This window comes from Triticum aestivum, chromosome 6B (assembly GCF_018294505.1).
Source record: "Triticum aestivum cultivar Chinese Spring chromosome 6B, IWGSC CS RefSeq v2.1, whole genome shotgun sequence".
NCBI lineage: Eukaryota > Viridiplantae > Streptophyta > Magnoliopsida > Poales > Poaceae > Triticum > Triticum aestivum.
The window spans coordinates 662,634,317-662,650,800 of record NC_057810.1 but is presented as its reverse complement, the minus strand read 5'-3'; positions in this window follow the sequence as shown (position 1 = coordinate 662,650,800).

Here is a 16,484-nt window from a genome sequence, read left to right as displayed (position 1 = left end):
GTTTAAGGATCAGCTGAAATCTCGGGGATGAGATTTTTCCTAAGGGGGTAGGTGCTGTGATACTCCCAAATTTTTTTTGTGGTTTTTGTTTTCAAAAAGAAAACCCCTTTTTGGTTTTGGGCTTTTATTTGGTTTTGATCTTTTCTTAATTTTTTACCATGCCTCCTATGGTAAAAAATTTCCCAAAACCCCTCCTTCCACTTTGGTTCAACCCAAACATTCTGTCGAAACTAATAAAATCCATTTTTCGATTTTATTCCATTAAATTCTTTCCCCAAAATAATTCCGTCCTTCATTTGGAGCCTAGGTAGTTTGCAAAGCAAGTACCTTAATGCATTTGGTTTTTGACCTCAACTCAACTCCTCTGCATAGTCCTTTGTACCCACAACCTAGAACCATCTTGATCCACTCTCCTTCTTTTCAAATATTTCAAATTTCACTCTGTGCAAGTTAGGACCAGATTTGCCAAATTTGGTGAAAGTCATATCTACACTTCTCCAAAAATTCCACCAAAATTCAGGCAACCCCTAGCTGCAATGAGAGACCACTCCACCAAAAACCAGCTCAAGGAAAAATCCCCACATGCCTAAATCATTCTGTCGAACACCTTGCATGCACTGGTACTGTTCTTATTCAGTAAATTTAGATTGCGTTCCTGGCATCGGTGGCGCCCTGGCCCGCCTGCGCCGGCGTGCTTTGCGGCGGCAGAAGCACCGTAGCGGCCGACAGGGAGCGAAACTGCGGCATAACGCCGTTCGGCGCCGCCCAATCGTCCTGGTTGCTCTGCGTGGCCATATCCTTGCCAGCACATGCAGGCAGCACCGTCGCCGTGGCCTGGCATGCGCAGAGCGCGTTCTCTGTCGGCAATGGGCCGTGCGGCCGTCCCGTCGAGGACAGGTCGTAACCAACCCTCCCGTGCTGAGTTGGACACGGGAATGGCACCAATGCTCCACCTAGATGATGCTCAAGCTCCTAAGCCGACCGTCCAGCCACATCGCCGCCGTAATCACTCGCCGGACTTATCCGTTCACGGCAACCGCCTCGGGCCGGCTATAAATAGCACCCCCGAGCTTGCTCTCGCCCCCGCACAACTCCACCACCTCACCAGACCCCACCTGGCCACTAGAAGAGCCTCGAGGGGCCTTTCTTCCTCGACTCCGGCCACCTCCATCCGCCTCGGGCACCGGCAACATTCTCTCCGGTGAGAACTCCTCCGCCGCCCTACTCTCGCCCGTAGCCTCATACCACCTCCAGTAGGCTAACCCCCACTTCAATTTTGACCCCGCAGCTCCCTCCGGCGAGATCCACGACTGCCCGAACCGCCGTCCGTCGGAGCAAGGGCCGCCATCGACGTGGTGCTCGCCGGCGACCTCTACCACCACCCACAGACGCGGAAAGGTGCACTAATCACGAAGGTAAACCCCGATCACCTTGCCTCGCAGTGGATCGCCGCCGGCGACCACCGCACCTCTCGGGCGCCGTCGCACTCTGTTTCCGTCGTTTGAAAATTCAAACCTGACGGGTGGAGCCCACCTGTCAGTGTCTCAGCCGTTTCTTTTAAACGAAACGTTTTCTGGACTTTTTCGCAGAACCCCCTGGAAACTTTCTGTTTCATTACAAATGGGTCCTTGGACCAAAACTCTTATAACTTTTAAGCAGAAAATGGTTTTTGATTGATTCTTTTTCTGTCCTCTTTATTTTTCTGTCTAGTTTTTTGTCAAATTTATTTGAAAAATATTTGGAATACGTTTCTGTACACTCACGGTATTTACGTTACATACGTATTTTTCTTATACCGTAGATTCCGGAGGAAGCGATGGAGCCGCAAACTTCGCACAGTTAGAATCCGACTACTCCGAACCAGGCAAGCATGTTTGAACTATTGATATGATGAAGTGTTTGTTGCATGTTTGCATTTTAGGAGTTTCATGGCATGTTGATGAACATATCATTGAATGTTATATTTCATGCACAGAAGTGGAAAGTAAGTTTCGGAAAGCCATATGTTGTTGGATACATATTGGCAAGGCCATGAGATGGCATGAGGATGGGTAAGATGGCAGTGTTGTGACATGCCAGTCTTATGCCAGTCCATTTGACAGCAGTATCATCAGGATCAAATCATATTCCCATTCATTTCCTCCCTGTGCTGCCACATGTTTTCCGCAAGGAATATGGCGTAGTAAGTTGCAACCGTTTTCCTGGTACACACCAAGTAGAGAGGCCGGGATGAGGGTTCCATGGCCCTGGATTAAAGCCCGTCATCCGGTCAGGGGGCATGGGTGTTTCCGGTTGGGACCGAGAGGGGGGCACCCCTTAGAGCGCGCGTATAGAAATTTGCTCCCATGCTATTCGAGGTTGTGGCCTCCCCGTCTCAATGTTTTTCTTGGACGTTGCCTAGGGTGATTCCTGGCATCGTGAGGTGGAATGGGTGTGTACTAGTTAAATGTGTTTCTTCCGAAATACCGTAAACGGAACTAGTCCTTCGTGACTACGGAAATCCGTTGGCTGTGGACAGTGAGTACAAACTCTGCAGAGTCACAACTCCTTTAAACCACCTTGTACTTGTCCAAGTACTGTATTCATCTTATCTTGTCAGGTATCAGGCTTAGTGACAAAAACTCCGGTGGACTACCTGGGCGATAAACCCGGTTAAAAGATTATTCTTGTGGATGGACTAATATTTGTTATTTACATTTCTTATAAGCCCTGTCTGTGATGTCGCTCAGACGTCCGACGGTGGCATACTTGTTATTTACATTTGTCATAAGCCATGTCTATGATGTCGCTCAGATGTTCGACGGTGGCATACCTGTTATTTACTTTTGTTACAAGACCTGTCTGCGATGTCACTCAGACATCCGATGGTGGCATTTCTTTTAAAGCCCTTTATGTGATGTCGCTCAGACGTCCGACTGTGGCATTTCTTTTAAATCCCTTTATGTGATGTGGCTCAGACGTCCGACTGTGGCATTTATTTTAAAGCCCTTTTTGTGATGTCGCTCAGACGTCCGACTGTGGCATTTCTTTTAAAGCCCTTTATGTGATGTCGCTCAGATGTCCGACCGTGGCATTTCTTTTAAAGCCCTTCATGTGGTGTCGCTTAGACGCCCGACTGTGGCATGCATTTTATTTGTTTACCTTTCGAGGCGTCGCTCCAGACACCCGATCGGTTTTCATTTATTTATTCTACTTGTCAAATCTTTATTATTGTATTGAGCATTATTATTTTTGCTCATGACGCATTCATACATGCATTTGTTATATATTTTGTCCGAACTGTCTTGCGAGTACTTTCAAAGTACTCACCTGGCTTGTTGATTTGGCCATATGTTGATGAAGGCGATCTCTTGGATGAGGAATTCAATAGCGAGTCCGACGCCTAGAGGAGTCCCAGTCAGTCCCGTGCGATCATGTTTTGGTCTTTGTATCATATCCGCTTCCGCTACCCCAGAATAAATTCATCGAGCCTCACCTCGACGCTCGATGAGCTGCCAGTAGAAGTCAAGTTATCCTCCACCACTTTTTATTTCGAGCTAGTAGCATGTCACCACACCCCTGTGCCATAACCGCCTTTATGTAAGATATTGGCGAGTTTGTAATAAATTGTTGAGCAGCCTCAGCTCAACTCTGTAATATATTTGATGCTACTGGTCCTCTGTTTATCAAGTATTTGTCTAGCAGAAAGGATGACTTTTCCTATACTGGGTTTAAAAGATCGGTTTTATCAATAAGCATTTTATTGAAAAGCCGGTCGTGACAGTTAAACGGGACAAAGGACATGGGAGTATATACTGCTTCGATCCCTTGCGGTGAAGGTAAAAGCCTACGATCCAGTTTTGGGTGGTATTGCTTATGTCTTGGTGCCTCTATTGTTGGTTCCCGTAGGAACCACACACCCTGCACCCTGGACGGCCGAAGTGTCATCGGGCTTAGTCTTCATTGTCCCTCTTAGCGCTTGTAGATCGGGAGAGATCCTTCGGGTCGACACCTCAGGGTCTTCTGCCTTATTGGGTGGAGAAATCGGTGGAGGTGTCTCGCTCTCCATCATCTCCGGAAGAAGATCCCCCGAAGAGGAGAACTGTTGATGAAAGCTGCATGCCGGACAACAAACATATATTTTAAATGTTACCCTTGCAACCAGGAAAGAACGAGATATGTTTAAAACACCCTTGTTCACTTACAATTCAGCTAAGGCCCTGTCTTTTCGGAGAGATTGCGTGTCAACGTCACCTCTCGAACCAGAGCCCCCTGACAGGGATATCTTCCCTTGCTTAGAAGCCTTTATCTTCAAGTCTTCGAAGGCGGTCCTCTTCTTCCCACGAGGATAAGGGATGTCAATTTTTCCTTCCCTTCCATCTTCGGAAGAGGGAGTTCTGATCTCCCCGGACAAGATACCGGGCGTGCCTCTAGAATGAGGGTCACCTTGGGCATCCTTGCCCTCCTCCTTGTCTTCCCTCGCCGGCACTTGGTAGGGTGCCGAAGCCAGCATCCTTGTTAACACCGGATCAACTGAGTCTTCGGGAAGAGGGGACAAACACCTAATTCTCTCTACCTTCTTTATCCAGCCCTAGCCGAGTATGATTTTCTCAGTATATTGTTATGAGGAATTTGATTAAACTGTGTTCGGGAGTCAAGTGCTTACCGAGATGTCAGGATGATTGCAGTCAAGGCTGATTTCTTCTGTAGTATCCGATCACTGTTTTCGTGCCCCAAATAATAATTTCCACATTCTTCTAAGCGTCGTGCCAGACAAGTGCTGAAGGGTTCGTGGGCCTTCCGAATTGAACTCCCACATGCAGAGAGGCCGTCGCTGGCACGGTAGGACGTGGCAGACTAGCATTACTTGGATTACATTGATGAGAACGGTGTCCTTTTCAATGAGGCTCCGAATGCGTATTTGCATGGTCTGCACTTCGTCAAGCGATTCCCAGTCCAGCCCCTTATTAATCCACGATGCAAGCTATAACGGAGAGCTGGATTGAAATACAGGTGTGGATGCCCACTTTTTACCACGGGGTTCAGTGATGTAAAACCACTCCCATTGCCATAGGTCAGAAGCTGCTGTGAAGGAGCCCTTTGGCCAAGGAGTGTTGGTAAGTTTGCTTATTGCAGCACCCCCACACTCTGCTTGTTTCCCTTCGACTACCTTCAGCTTCACATTAAAGGTCTTGAGCCAGAAGCCGAAGTGTGGGGAAATACGGAGGAAGGCCTCAGACACGATAATGAATGACGAGACGTGAAGGAAGGAATCCGGAGCTAGATCATGGAAATCTAGCCCATAATAGAACATGAGCCCTCGAACGAAGGGATGAAGAGAAAACCCAAGCCCTCGGAGGAAGTGAGAGATCAATACGACCCTCTCATTGGATCTGGGAGTAGGAATAACCTGCCCTTGAGCAGGGAGCCAGTGGAGGATTTCCGCAGTCAAGTATCTTGCCTCCCGGAGCTTTGCGATATCCTCCTCTATGACAGGGGTGGCCAGCGACTGTCCTTGAAGGTTGGGTCCAGAAATGACTGGGAAGCGCAAAGCGATTGGATTGAACCTTGGGTGGTGGAACTCAAGGTGGGAGAGGTTGAGGAAAGTATTAGCGTGGAAGAGAAAAGACGGGTCTTAGCCCCTTTATAAAGGCAATGAATATCAAACGCCCCCTCCTAGGCCTTAAAACCTGCCAATTCCCAAGGGATCTTGCCAACAGAATGGTTGGGTTACCCACGCCCGTATTGATGAGAATCCCAGAATAAGGGGACAGGATCTCTGCTTTGACAAGACGTGCCAATGAAACCGCCTCTCGAAACATGGAGCGGCAGGCTAAAGAGCGATTCGAAACAATGGTCGGGCGATGATGTAATGTCACGCTACAAAAATTGTTAGCAGATTAAACTCATGAAATATTATACTCTCTATGGTTGTGTGTGGAATTTGTTTTGCAGAGCCGGACACGATTCTTGTGTTCAATGATTATTTTGGAGTATTCGGAGGAGGAGCCTGCCTTGCAATGCTGAAGACAATCTACGCGCCGGACACCTCAATATTGAAGCCTAGTTTAGGGGCTACTGAAGGAGTCCTGGATTAAGTAGTCCTCGGCCGTCCGAACTATTGATGTGGGCCGGACTGATAGACTATGAAGATACAGGATAGAAGACTTCGTCCCGTGTCCGGATGGGACTCTCCTTGGCGTGGAAGGCAAGCTTGGCGTTCGGATATATATATTCGTTTCTCTGTAGCCGACTTTGTACAACCCTAGTCCCCTCCGGTGTCTATATAAACCGGAGGGCTTAGTCCGTAGAGGCATATACACAATCATAATTATATAGGCTAGACTTCTAGGGTTTAGCCATTATGATCTCGTGGTAGATCAACTCTTGTAATGCTCATATTCATCAAGATCAATCAAGCAGGAAGTAGGGTATTACCTCCATAGAGAGGGCCTGAACCTGGGTAAACATCGTGTCCCCCGTCTCCTGTTACCATCGACCTTAGACGCACAGTTCGGGACCCCCTACCCGAGATTTGCCGGTTTTGACACCGACATTGGGCGCCATTAATGGAGACCTTGGGAGAGAGGTGCACGGAAGATGGAGGTCAAAGGGCTCTCCTCCAGATAAGCAAGCGCAGGGGTCTGATCGCACGCCTCTCGTACTCAAATAGCTGCCCTGCACGGCGCCTCCTAGCTAATAAAAAATGGGACGTGTGGCAGCACGTAAATGGTAAATAGAATGCCCACGGTTTCAATAATACTTGTGTATCTGATTGTAACGTGACAACACTTGTTCCAAAATGACTTTGTTGATTTTTAATGTGTGCGCCTTCGCAAATTGGACAGCAAAATTACCGCATCATGTTGGTGCCATGTCATGGCACCAAGCCAAGTTTCATAATTTTTATGCGTGTTTTGAATTTATAGGAATTGAAAAAACAAGTTTCTCAATGTTTCCATTCCATCCACGACGCCTAGAATTTTGAATTTCATTCCCATTTCTTGCATGGGACCTAGATATTTACCCGAGGACACACATGTGATTTGTCAACCAACTTTGGTGCACTAGAGCATGTGGTTGTATTTCAAATTTTAATTTTGCACACAAAGGTGACACGTTCCCTCTCGGAACCACTATCCTTCTTGAGAGAAGCTCCGGTTTGCAAGAAGCTTATACCAAAATTTCTTCCTATTCAGCCAATTTTTTTACCACAACATGGTAGTACCATGACTTGACACCATACCAAGTTTCATGATTTTCAGGTGTGTTTTGGATTTACAAGAATTTTAAAACCAAGTTTCTCAATGTTCTCGGCCAAGCCACGATGCCCAGATGTTCGAATTTTATTCCCATTTCTTGCATGGGACCTAGAAATTCACCCGAGGACACATATGTGATTTTTCAACCAACTTTTGTGCACGGGAGCTTGTGCTTGTAGTTCAAATTTGAGTTATGCACATTAAATGACCAGAAACTCAATTAGTGTATAAAAAAGGCCAAACGAACACAGAATAATTCCAAAAAATTTAACAAGGCACTCATGTAGTTCTATGTTGCCTTTGTAAAGAAACTCAAGGGGGGCAGCGTATATCGTTCAACACTCAAAGGTGGCATGTTCCCTCTCAGAACCACAAGCCTTCTAGAGAGAAGCTTCAGTTTGCAAGAAGCTCATACCAAAACTTGTTCCAAATCGGCCCAATTTTTTACCACAACATGTTAGTGCCATGACGACAGCATGCCAAGTTTCATGATTTTCAGGCGAGTTTTGGATTTACATGAATTCAAAAATCCATGTTTCTCGATGTTCTCGGCCGATTCATGATGCCTAGATGTTTGAATTTCATTCCCATTTCTTGCATGGGACCAAGAAATTCAACCAAGGACACACATGTGATTTTACAACAAACTTTGGTGTACCGGAGCATGTGCTTGCAGTTCAAATTTGGATTATGCACACTAAATGTCCATAAACTCAATTAATGTATAAAAAGGCCAAACAAACCCGGAATAATTCCAAAATTGAACATGGCACTCATATAGTTCTACGTTGCCTTTGTAAAGAAATTCAGGGGGGAGGCAGCGTATATCATTTCGCACACAAAGGTGACACATTCCCTCTCGGAACCACGAGGCTTGTTGAGAGAATCTCAGGTTTTGCAAGAAGCTTATACCAAAACTTGTCCCAATTCAGCCAAAAAATATACATATGAAAATAGGGTTTTGATTATCCCGCACATCTCTCTACCTAGACCAATGTACTATGATGTGAATTCAACATAAAATGGATACAAATATTTGAATTGGAGATCGTATGGTACATGTAGTTCATAGTGAAATATGATTACTTCTATATGCATGTTTTTTGTTATCAATATAATATTTAAATGATTGTACAACTTGACAACAATCATATTCAAATAAGGACAAATGATTCAAATTTAGTCCATATGAGTCGGTGTACAAAAGTGTGGGTACCAATGTACCCCTTACTTGTGCACGGATGGTCGCAGCCACACCTACAGTAGGGCTTGGTGAAGCAGAGGAGGACGGCAGGAAGCAGGACAGGATCAAATAATGTCAAAACAGACACTCAAGGAAACAAACAGCAAGAGGCAAGTAGGGCCACGCCCGGCAACAAGCCTTCCGAGGCGACCTGTGAGGCCCCCGGCAAGCTCTGTCAGCGTTCTGGGAACGGGGGTCCCCAGACTTGCCTGCCTGCGGCCTGCGGCGTGGCTCAAGGGGCGGCCCAGCATGGCCCATCTTCATCAGCACGAGCTCAAGACCCTCGCGAGGGGCCAAGCCTCGCGGGGTGGATGATAGGAAGCTTCCTCAGGCACGTCCTCGTCAGCCTGGCTCGCGAGGAGGCGGAGAGATCAAGGCGGGGTACCTCACGAGGTTCCCATGACGCAAGCCATGACGACCAAGGGCGCCAGGCAGGCGCTAGCCCGCGCAGTGTCCTTCTTTCCTGTTTGGTGCAAAGGGAGCAAGGGCAGGCGAGAGCATCAAGCAAAGGAATCCATTTCGGTGCAACAAGACCAAGACCATCGCAACGACAGGAAGGAGGTCATTGTGGAGCCCAAGCCGGCATCACCACCAGAGCCTTTGACAGGCGAGGACCAACTTTAGTCAGGATAAGTGTACTAGATGTTCCCCTTCAAAATGGCCAATTGTTGGCGCCCTTCCCGCTCAATATTTGGGAAGAGGCCCAAGGCCTTTGCCTATAAATAGGACTAGCCACCCACAAGGTAAAGGGGACGGGGAGATTGAAGAGAGAGAGAGAGAGGATCGACCGTCTGGAGATCGACCAATCGAACCTTAGCCAGAACCACCAACGCAAGAACCCCTCCCCTCGCGAGGAAGTTCTTCCTTGTATTGTTCATCTCAGCCCAAGAGGCAATCCACCACACCACACAATGGAGTAGGGTATTACACCACAATGGTGGCCTGAACCAGTATAAACTCTATGTCTCTTGTGTTGTTCCTTTCGTAGCTTAGATCATAGCGAGGCGGTGAGGTGCAGGTAGGTAGTGGGCGAAATCTCCGCGTGCACCCCAGTGTTCCAATCTAGAGGGTCAGCCGGAACCCGAAATCTGACATTTGGGGTGCCAGGTAGGGGTGCGCCGGAATTCGTCTTCCGCCGCCCTGTTCTTCACCGACCATCGCATCCATGTCAGACGCTCGTCGGGCCCACGCCAAGCGCCGAGCCGCTCTTGCTTCCAATGTCGCCCAGACGGCCCCTGTCTGCGGCCACCCCCGCCATTCCCCGTTGCCTGCCGTCAACGCCGCCACCGGCCCGGCGGGGAATGACCAGCAAGCATCATCCCAGCATCCGTCCATGAGGTGAGACGGCGGCACTACTACGCCCTCACTCGCCCGAGTTGGTACTTCGTCCCGCGCACCCCGCGTGGCCATGGAGGCTCGAGCTGCGCTCATCGTGGCAAACGAGCTCCTTCGCTACCGCCCGGTCGACGATGTCTACGAAGAGTGGCTCGACCGCGTCGCTGAGCTCGTCCGCGCCGCAGGGGGCTCCCCCACGCCGTCCTTCTCGCTGCACCGCGCCCTTCCCTGCGCAGGCAATGAAGCTCCGGGGGCGCCTCAACCGCCTCCCCCTCAAGAAGGCGCCCTGGCCCCATGGCGCGTGGCCCCTGGGCGGAAGCCGCTCCGTCCGGTGCCAGCACAGCAGGAGCGGAGCTGCCAAGAGGTCCCTCGCCCCCAAGAAGCTGCCCGAGTGCTGCCTGCTCCGGCCCGTCGTGACGATGCTCCTATTCCAGCACGCCAAGGCCACGTGCTGCTCCCAGCTGTAGCGCATGGGGACCCGCAAGACCGAGCTTTCCGTCACCAAAGGCCTCCCGTCGCCACAGCAAGCTGCCTTGCCTTCACCACCGAGTTGCGCAACATTGCATGGCCCGGCAAGTTCAAGCCAGACCTGCCTCCTCGCTACGATGGCACGGCCGACCCTGCGGAGTTCCTCCAGCTCTACCAGCTGGGCATCGAAGCCGCCAACGGGTACGAGAAGGTCATGGCGAACTGGTTTCCCATGGCACTCAAGGACGGGGCCCGCACCTGGCTCCTGAACCTGGCTCCTGGCACGATCTCTTTCTGAGACGAGATGCGCACCCGTTTCATCGCCAACTTCCAAGGTACTCGCGACCGGCCGCCTGCCGTGAGCGACATGCGCCACATTAAGCAGCAACCAAGGGAGACCCTGTAGAAGTACATCCAGTGCGAACGCACGCCTCAAGATTCCCAAGTTGACCGAGGAGGCCATCATCTCAGCCTTCTCCGACGGTGTGCGTGACGTCAAGATGAAGGAGGAGCTGGTGATGCATGAAGATCTGTGCACTTCCTTGGAGCTGTTCAACTTGGCGACCAAGTGTGCCAGGGCTGAGGAGGGGCGCATTTCCTTCCTCGAGCTGTCAGCCGCGGACCCAGAAGAGAAGAAATCCAAGGCCAAGGACGTGAAGCGCAAGGGGGCTGCCGTGCTCGCGGCAGAACCATACACCAAGCGGGGCAGAGATCAGCCCGAGTCCTTCAAAGGCAGCATGTACTGTGTGTACCACGACCTCCACACCCACAACACCAACGAATGTCAAGAGCTCCGAGCCATGCGAGAAGGGAGGATCGGCCGACGCCCCAACCGCAACGATCGAGGCTACAGCCAAGGAGGAGGAAGGAAGGCAGGACGCTGGGAAGACTGCGGCCCTCGCCAAGGGTGGCGCGACCGACCTTGCGAGGATCGCTGGCAGGACCAGCCTCGTGAGGGAAACTGGAGGGATCATCCTCACGAGGATCGTCCGCATGGAAACGCAGGCCTCCCTCCTCTGCCGCCGCAGCCAAGGAGAAACGAGGACCATCATCAGGACGAGGGGGCTAGGGCTTCCAGGAGCCGCACGCAATTGCCTGCATCCTGGCGAAGCTCAAGCCCCAGCCTCTCAGCGCATCTTCAAGCAGTTCGCCCGCGAAGTGAATGCAGTCCTCCCCAAGCTCGAAGCCATGCACCCCCTCAGGTGGTCGGCGTGCGCCATCACGTTCAGCTCAGCGGATCAGCTCAAGTGCGCAGCCACAGCCGGAGTCCTCCCGATGCTTTGCTCCCCGGTCATTAGCAACGTGCAAGTCACCAGGACCCTCATCGATGGCGGGGCAGGGCTCAACGTCCTGTCCGTAGAGACATTCAACAATCTCCAAGTGCCTTACGATCAACTTCAGCCAACCAAGCCTTTCTCCGGAGTCACCGATGGCTCCACGGTTCCGATTGGGCAGGTCCGCCTCCCTGTCACCTTCGGGGCGCGCAACAACTACCGCACCGAGCTCATCGACTTCGACGTCGCCCACATTCGCCTGCCATACAACACCATCCTCAGGTACCTAGCTCTCGCCAAGTTCATGGCCGTGACTCATCACGGCTACAACGTCCTCAAGATGCCAGGAAGCGGCGGAGTCATCACGGTGCCTTGTGAAGAAAGAGACGCAGTGTGCTCCCTGGAGCGAGCTTTTCAGGCCGCATCACTCGAAGACCCAGATCGCAGGAGCGGGAGGCTCCCTGAGACCGCTCCCAAGAAGAAGAAGACATCGCCAGGCCCGACCCCTCAGGAGGCAGGCCCCTCAGGGTCTGCACTTACCTAGGGGGCACCTCCTTCTGTCGCATAGGAAGGCGCGCCCGGCACCCTCCTCAAGCAAGGCTCGGGGGCTCCCTCCTGGAGGGCCACCGACCTTGCTAAGGTCACGAGGGAGGTGCTTGGTCACCACTTGGAGGCGTGTTTCAAAGCATGTTTCCCTCAGGAAGGAGCAAGGCAAGGAGGGCCAAACCCTCAGGAGTTCGTCAGTCAGATCACGCAGGAGTTGAGGGAGTCAAGAGTCATGAGTGGCAACCGCCGTTTACCCGCTGCAGCTCCCCATCCAGGCGAGGATGGTGGGCTGCGCGTCTGCATCGACATCCTAGGGCTCAACCGAGCCACCTCTCAGGAGCGCTTCTGGCCCTCACGCATGGGGCGCTGCGAAGGCCCATCCCACAGCTTCGTTAGCATGCCCTACGACTTGCCGAACGTGGCTGTTGTGCGCCAACGCCTCATGGGGAGCATCCTGGAGGTTCAGGAGGCCAGGCGTTCCGCAGTCCTGGCGGAGATGGAGATGGTCCGCGAGGAGCCACCAGCGCCTCCGGAGCCTCCTGAGGCTCGTGGGCCTGGGGGCTCGTGAAGATCGGCTTCCGCAGCCCATGACGTCTGCTACTTCAACACCCCTATGTCTTCAACGCTATCAGGTGACATCCTTCAAGTTTCGTTTCCAGCTGGGAGCGCCCCCAGGGCTGCATTATTCCCAGGCCGCGTGGGTCCGTCCCTGCGGCATGTATCCCCTTTTTACTTTATGTTCCTAGCTTACTTTGTTGGGGGCGCCCTTCGGGCTGCATCATCCCCAAGTCGCTCGGGTCAGACCCAGCGGCATGTACCCCTCTTGCATTTATTTTCGAGCCATGCGTTCGACCCATCATGCTTGTTATTTGATGCCTGTCCGCGGAACCTCTTCTTCATTCATGTCGGTCACTTGCACGTTAAAAGGGGGGGTACCTGAGCATCGCGACTCAGGGCTCCTACTGGCTTTTCAACCCTCACCCTCTGGCTTTGTCCACGGCATCGCGACCTGGCAAACCAACGACGGCTGAGACCCGCTCGAGGGCCGGGACCCGATGACGTAGAGCATCGACATCTAACCAGGCGTGCACGTTAAAGGGGGGGGGGTACCTGTGCATTGTGACTCAGGGCTCCTACTGGCTCTCCAGGCCTCACCCTCTGGCTTTGTCCACGGCATCGCGACCTGGCAAATCAGCGACGGCTGAGACCCGCTCGAGGGACGGGACCCGAGGACATAGAGCGTCGGCATCTAGCCAAATTTGCAGGAACACATCACAAGTTAAGGCCCAGTGTTAGGCGCAACCTGCCTTGAGGTAGGGCCCCGTGAGTCCCGTGCTGGCTCACGGGTTCCCAGATACACCTCCTCAGGCCCTACCGTGCCAGCCACGTGTCAGGGCGGGGCTGTACACGCCCGGGGGCTCCTCCCGGAGGGGAGCCCCCTCCACGCACCAGTGGAAGCACCATGCTCCGTGCTGGCTGACGACACTACCGAGGAGCGGCTATGCCCATACACATACGGAAGCGCTATGCTCCGCGCTGGTGATAAACAGCTGAGGGTGGCCCCCGGCCGCATCAAACCTCAAGGAGCCCAGAGCTCAGTGTCTGGCCTCATCGCAATGCCTCCCCTCGGGAGTGCCGCACGAGGGGGCTGGGCACGGGAGCTGCACCTGGGTCATGGCCAGACGTACGCCACCCATCCAGGCCCCTCGGGCCTGGTTCCTCGCGTGTCCCTCCCCGAGCGGAGCCAAGGTACGAAGGCCGTTTGAGCGTCAAGGGGGACTCCTGAGCATTGTGACTCAGGAGCCTAACTTGTCACGTAGCCCCTCACTCCTTAGTTCCGAAAGGCTAACGGCGGCTGAGGTATGCGCGGGGCCGGGCTCTGTAGATTCACCTACACATCTCACCTCCCTACTTGTTGTTCGTGCGCCAAGGGGAACTCCTGAGCATCGCGACTCAGGAGCCTAACTTGTCACATAGCCCCTCACTCCTTGGTCCCGTCCTGGTTTCCAGTCGGGGCTAACGGCAGCTGAGGTATGCGCGGGGCCGGGCTCTGCCAGCGTAGAACATAAGCAAGTAGGAGGAGCGCAAATCTCAAGGAATTCAAAAGCAAATATTACAGTCCATAACTGTTATCACTACACCAAAACACAAGTTTAAACGCCTCCCCGAGGCATGATGCCTGTTGCAGGAGGTGAAAGCAGGACAAGAGCCACAACAGAGTCATTTGTTGGCGGCGGAGCTGCGCGGAGCGCGTTCGTCTCGTGAACCGCAGGACCGACAGCTCCTCGCTTCGGCTTGGTGCTGAAGGCCCGGAACTTCACCAACAGAGCCTTGGCACGACCCTTCATGGCCCTAGCAGTGGCAGCGGGAAGCTCACCGCTTGCTGGCTCCAGCAGGCTATCGAGGTCAACATTCGGATCGCGAAGGTAGATGTGGGTAAGGACCCACGTCAGCGCTGCAGAAGACGGGACACGCGCCTTGGCCTCAGCCGGAGGGCCAAGGCCAAGGGTGACATCTTCAAGAGCACGAATCAGGAAGGCGAGCAGCTTGGCGGGGCTGTCCTCGGCGCCGGCCAGCGGGCTTTCCAGGCCGCTGTCGTAAAGTGACCTCAGCAAGCTACGAGCCTTCACCTCCATCTCCGTGAAGGCCTCGCGGTCCTCGGCAAGGACCCACGCCTTTCCGTCCAGCTCGACCTTCCTCGCCTCCAACTCCTGCTCCAGTGCGCCCAGGCGGTCACGACGCTTGTTAAGCTTGGCACCTCGTTCCTTGATGGCCACCTCGCGAGCCTTCATGTCTTCCTCCTTCTCTTGGCGAATGAGGACCTCCTTGGCAAGCTGGTCCCGCAGGCCCTGCAGCTTGCTCTCCAGTGCCTTGCATTAGCCTCGAGCATCGGCCACCTCCCCCATGGTGGCATCGTGAGCAGCCTTCGCCCCAAGGACAACCTGCTTCTCCTCATCGCAAGCTGTCGAGGCCTGAACCAGCGCCGCTCAAATCAAAGCGTCAGAGCGAATCCAGCCAAAAGTCAGCTCCAAGTGCCCGGCCACCAGGCGAGGGTCGGCGCCCAGAAGAACTTGCCGCAGCCAGTCCAGTACAGCAGTAGCACGATCTAGGACAGTGGAAGGAGTCGGAGAGACACCAGTTGGTGGAGTAGGAGGAGAGGACAGCATCGTAACCACAGTATCCTGAGGCGGGACCTACTGCCCCCCAACAGCCGTGCCGATGGCATCAGGCAAGGATACCTCAGGAGTCGCTTGGGCCATGGGGGCTGATCTCGCCCCAGCGAGCTCCACCAGGCCTCGCGAGGACGACCGGGCAGGAGAGGCCCGTGCCTTGCAGTCACCTCCTTTCGCGGGCAGAGGCGCTGGCCCAGACGGAACCTCGGGAGCCCCCTTCAGCTTCTTCGCCGTAGGCGCCAGCCTAGCCAAGAGATACAGACGTCAAGCCTCAGCGACAAAACAGGGAATAAAACAAGAATCAAGCACCTCCGGCCATACTTAAAGCCCGAGAGCCGGCTGCAGGGATCAGCCTCGAGAGGGTCGGAAGCAGGAGGTGCCTCTGCGGGTCGCCTCTGGGCCGGGGCAGACCCGAGGGGGACCAGCCCAGTCCTGTCCTTCTTCCAGATCGGGGGCAAGCTCTCGCCGCCTCGCTCGTCGCCATCCTCATCGTCGCTCGGCAAGAGGCGGAGAGCGCGGGACCTGCGCCGGGGGAGGGGCGCTCTCGACTCCCCATCGGTAGCCTCGGAGTCAGGCCCTCCTTCCCGCTCCTCTTCTTCCTCCTCTTTGCTGGAGTCGCCGGAGGACACGTTCACCATCGCCAGGGCTGCCGGGTCCTCGGGAACCTCCGTGGGCACGGGCCTGTCCCCATTGAAGACGAGCATGGAGTCCACTGCCTGCTCCCAATCATCTCGAAGGAACAGGGGTACCGGGACGCCCTCCAGCCTCGCCACGTCTCCTCTGACCAAAGATTGGAGGACCGCGGCCAGATCTTCGTCGGCCAAGACTGTGGGGCTTGGGCGGGGCCTCCACAGAGGAAGCGAGTACTTACGAAGCGGGGCCACTTGGTGCTCCAGGAACTCCCTCAGGAGCGACGCACTAGTCAGCTTTGCCGCCGCCATGTTGCCTGACCTCAGATCCGCGTCGATCTTCTCCAACACCGGCTTCACGCGGGGGTCCACGAGTTCCGCACGAGACCAATCATCGGAGCTCATGGGCTGCTCCGTGGGCAGAATCAGCCGAGGGTGGATGTGCCCAGCATCTACCATGACCCACTTGCTCCTGAAGCCCTCAATCCACTTCACGGTCTTCGAGATGGCGTTGGAGCCGCCATACGCGACAAAGCTCGCGCACGCGGAGATGGGACCACGAGAGGGCCGGAGGG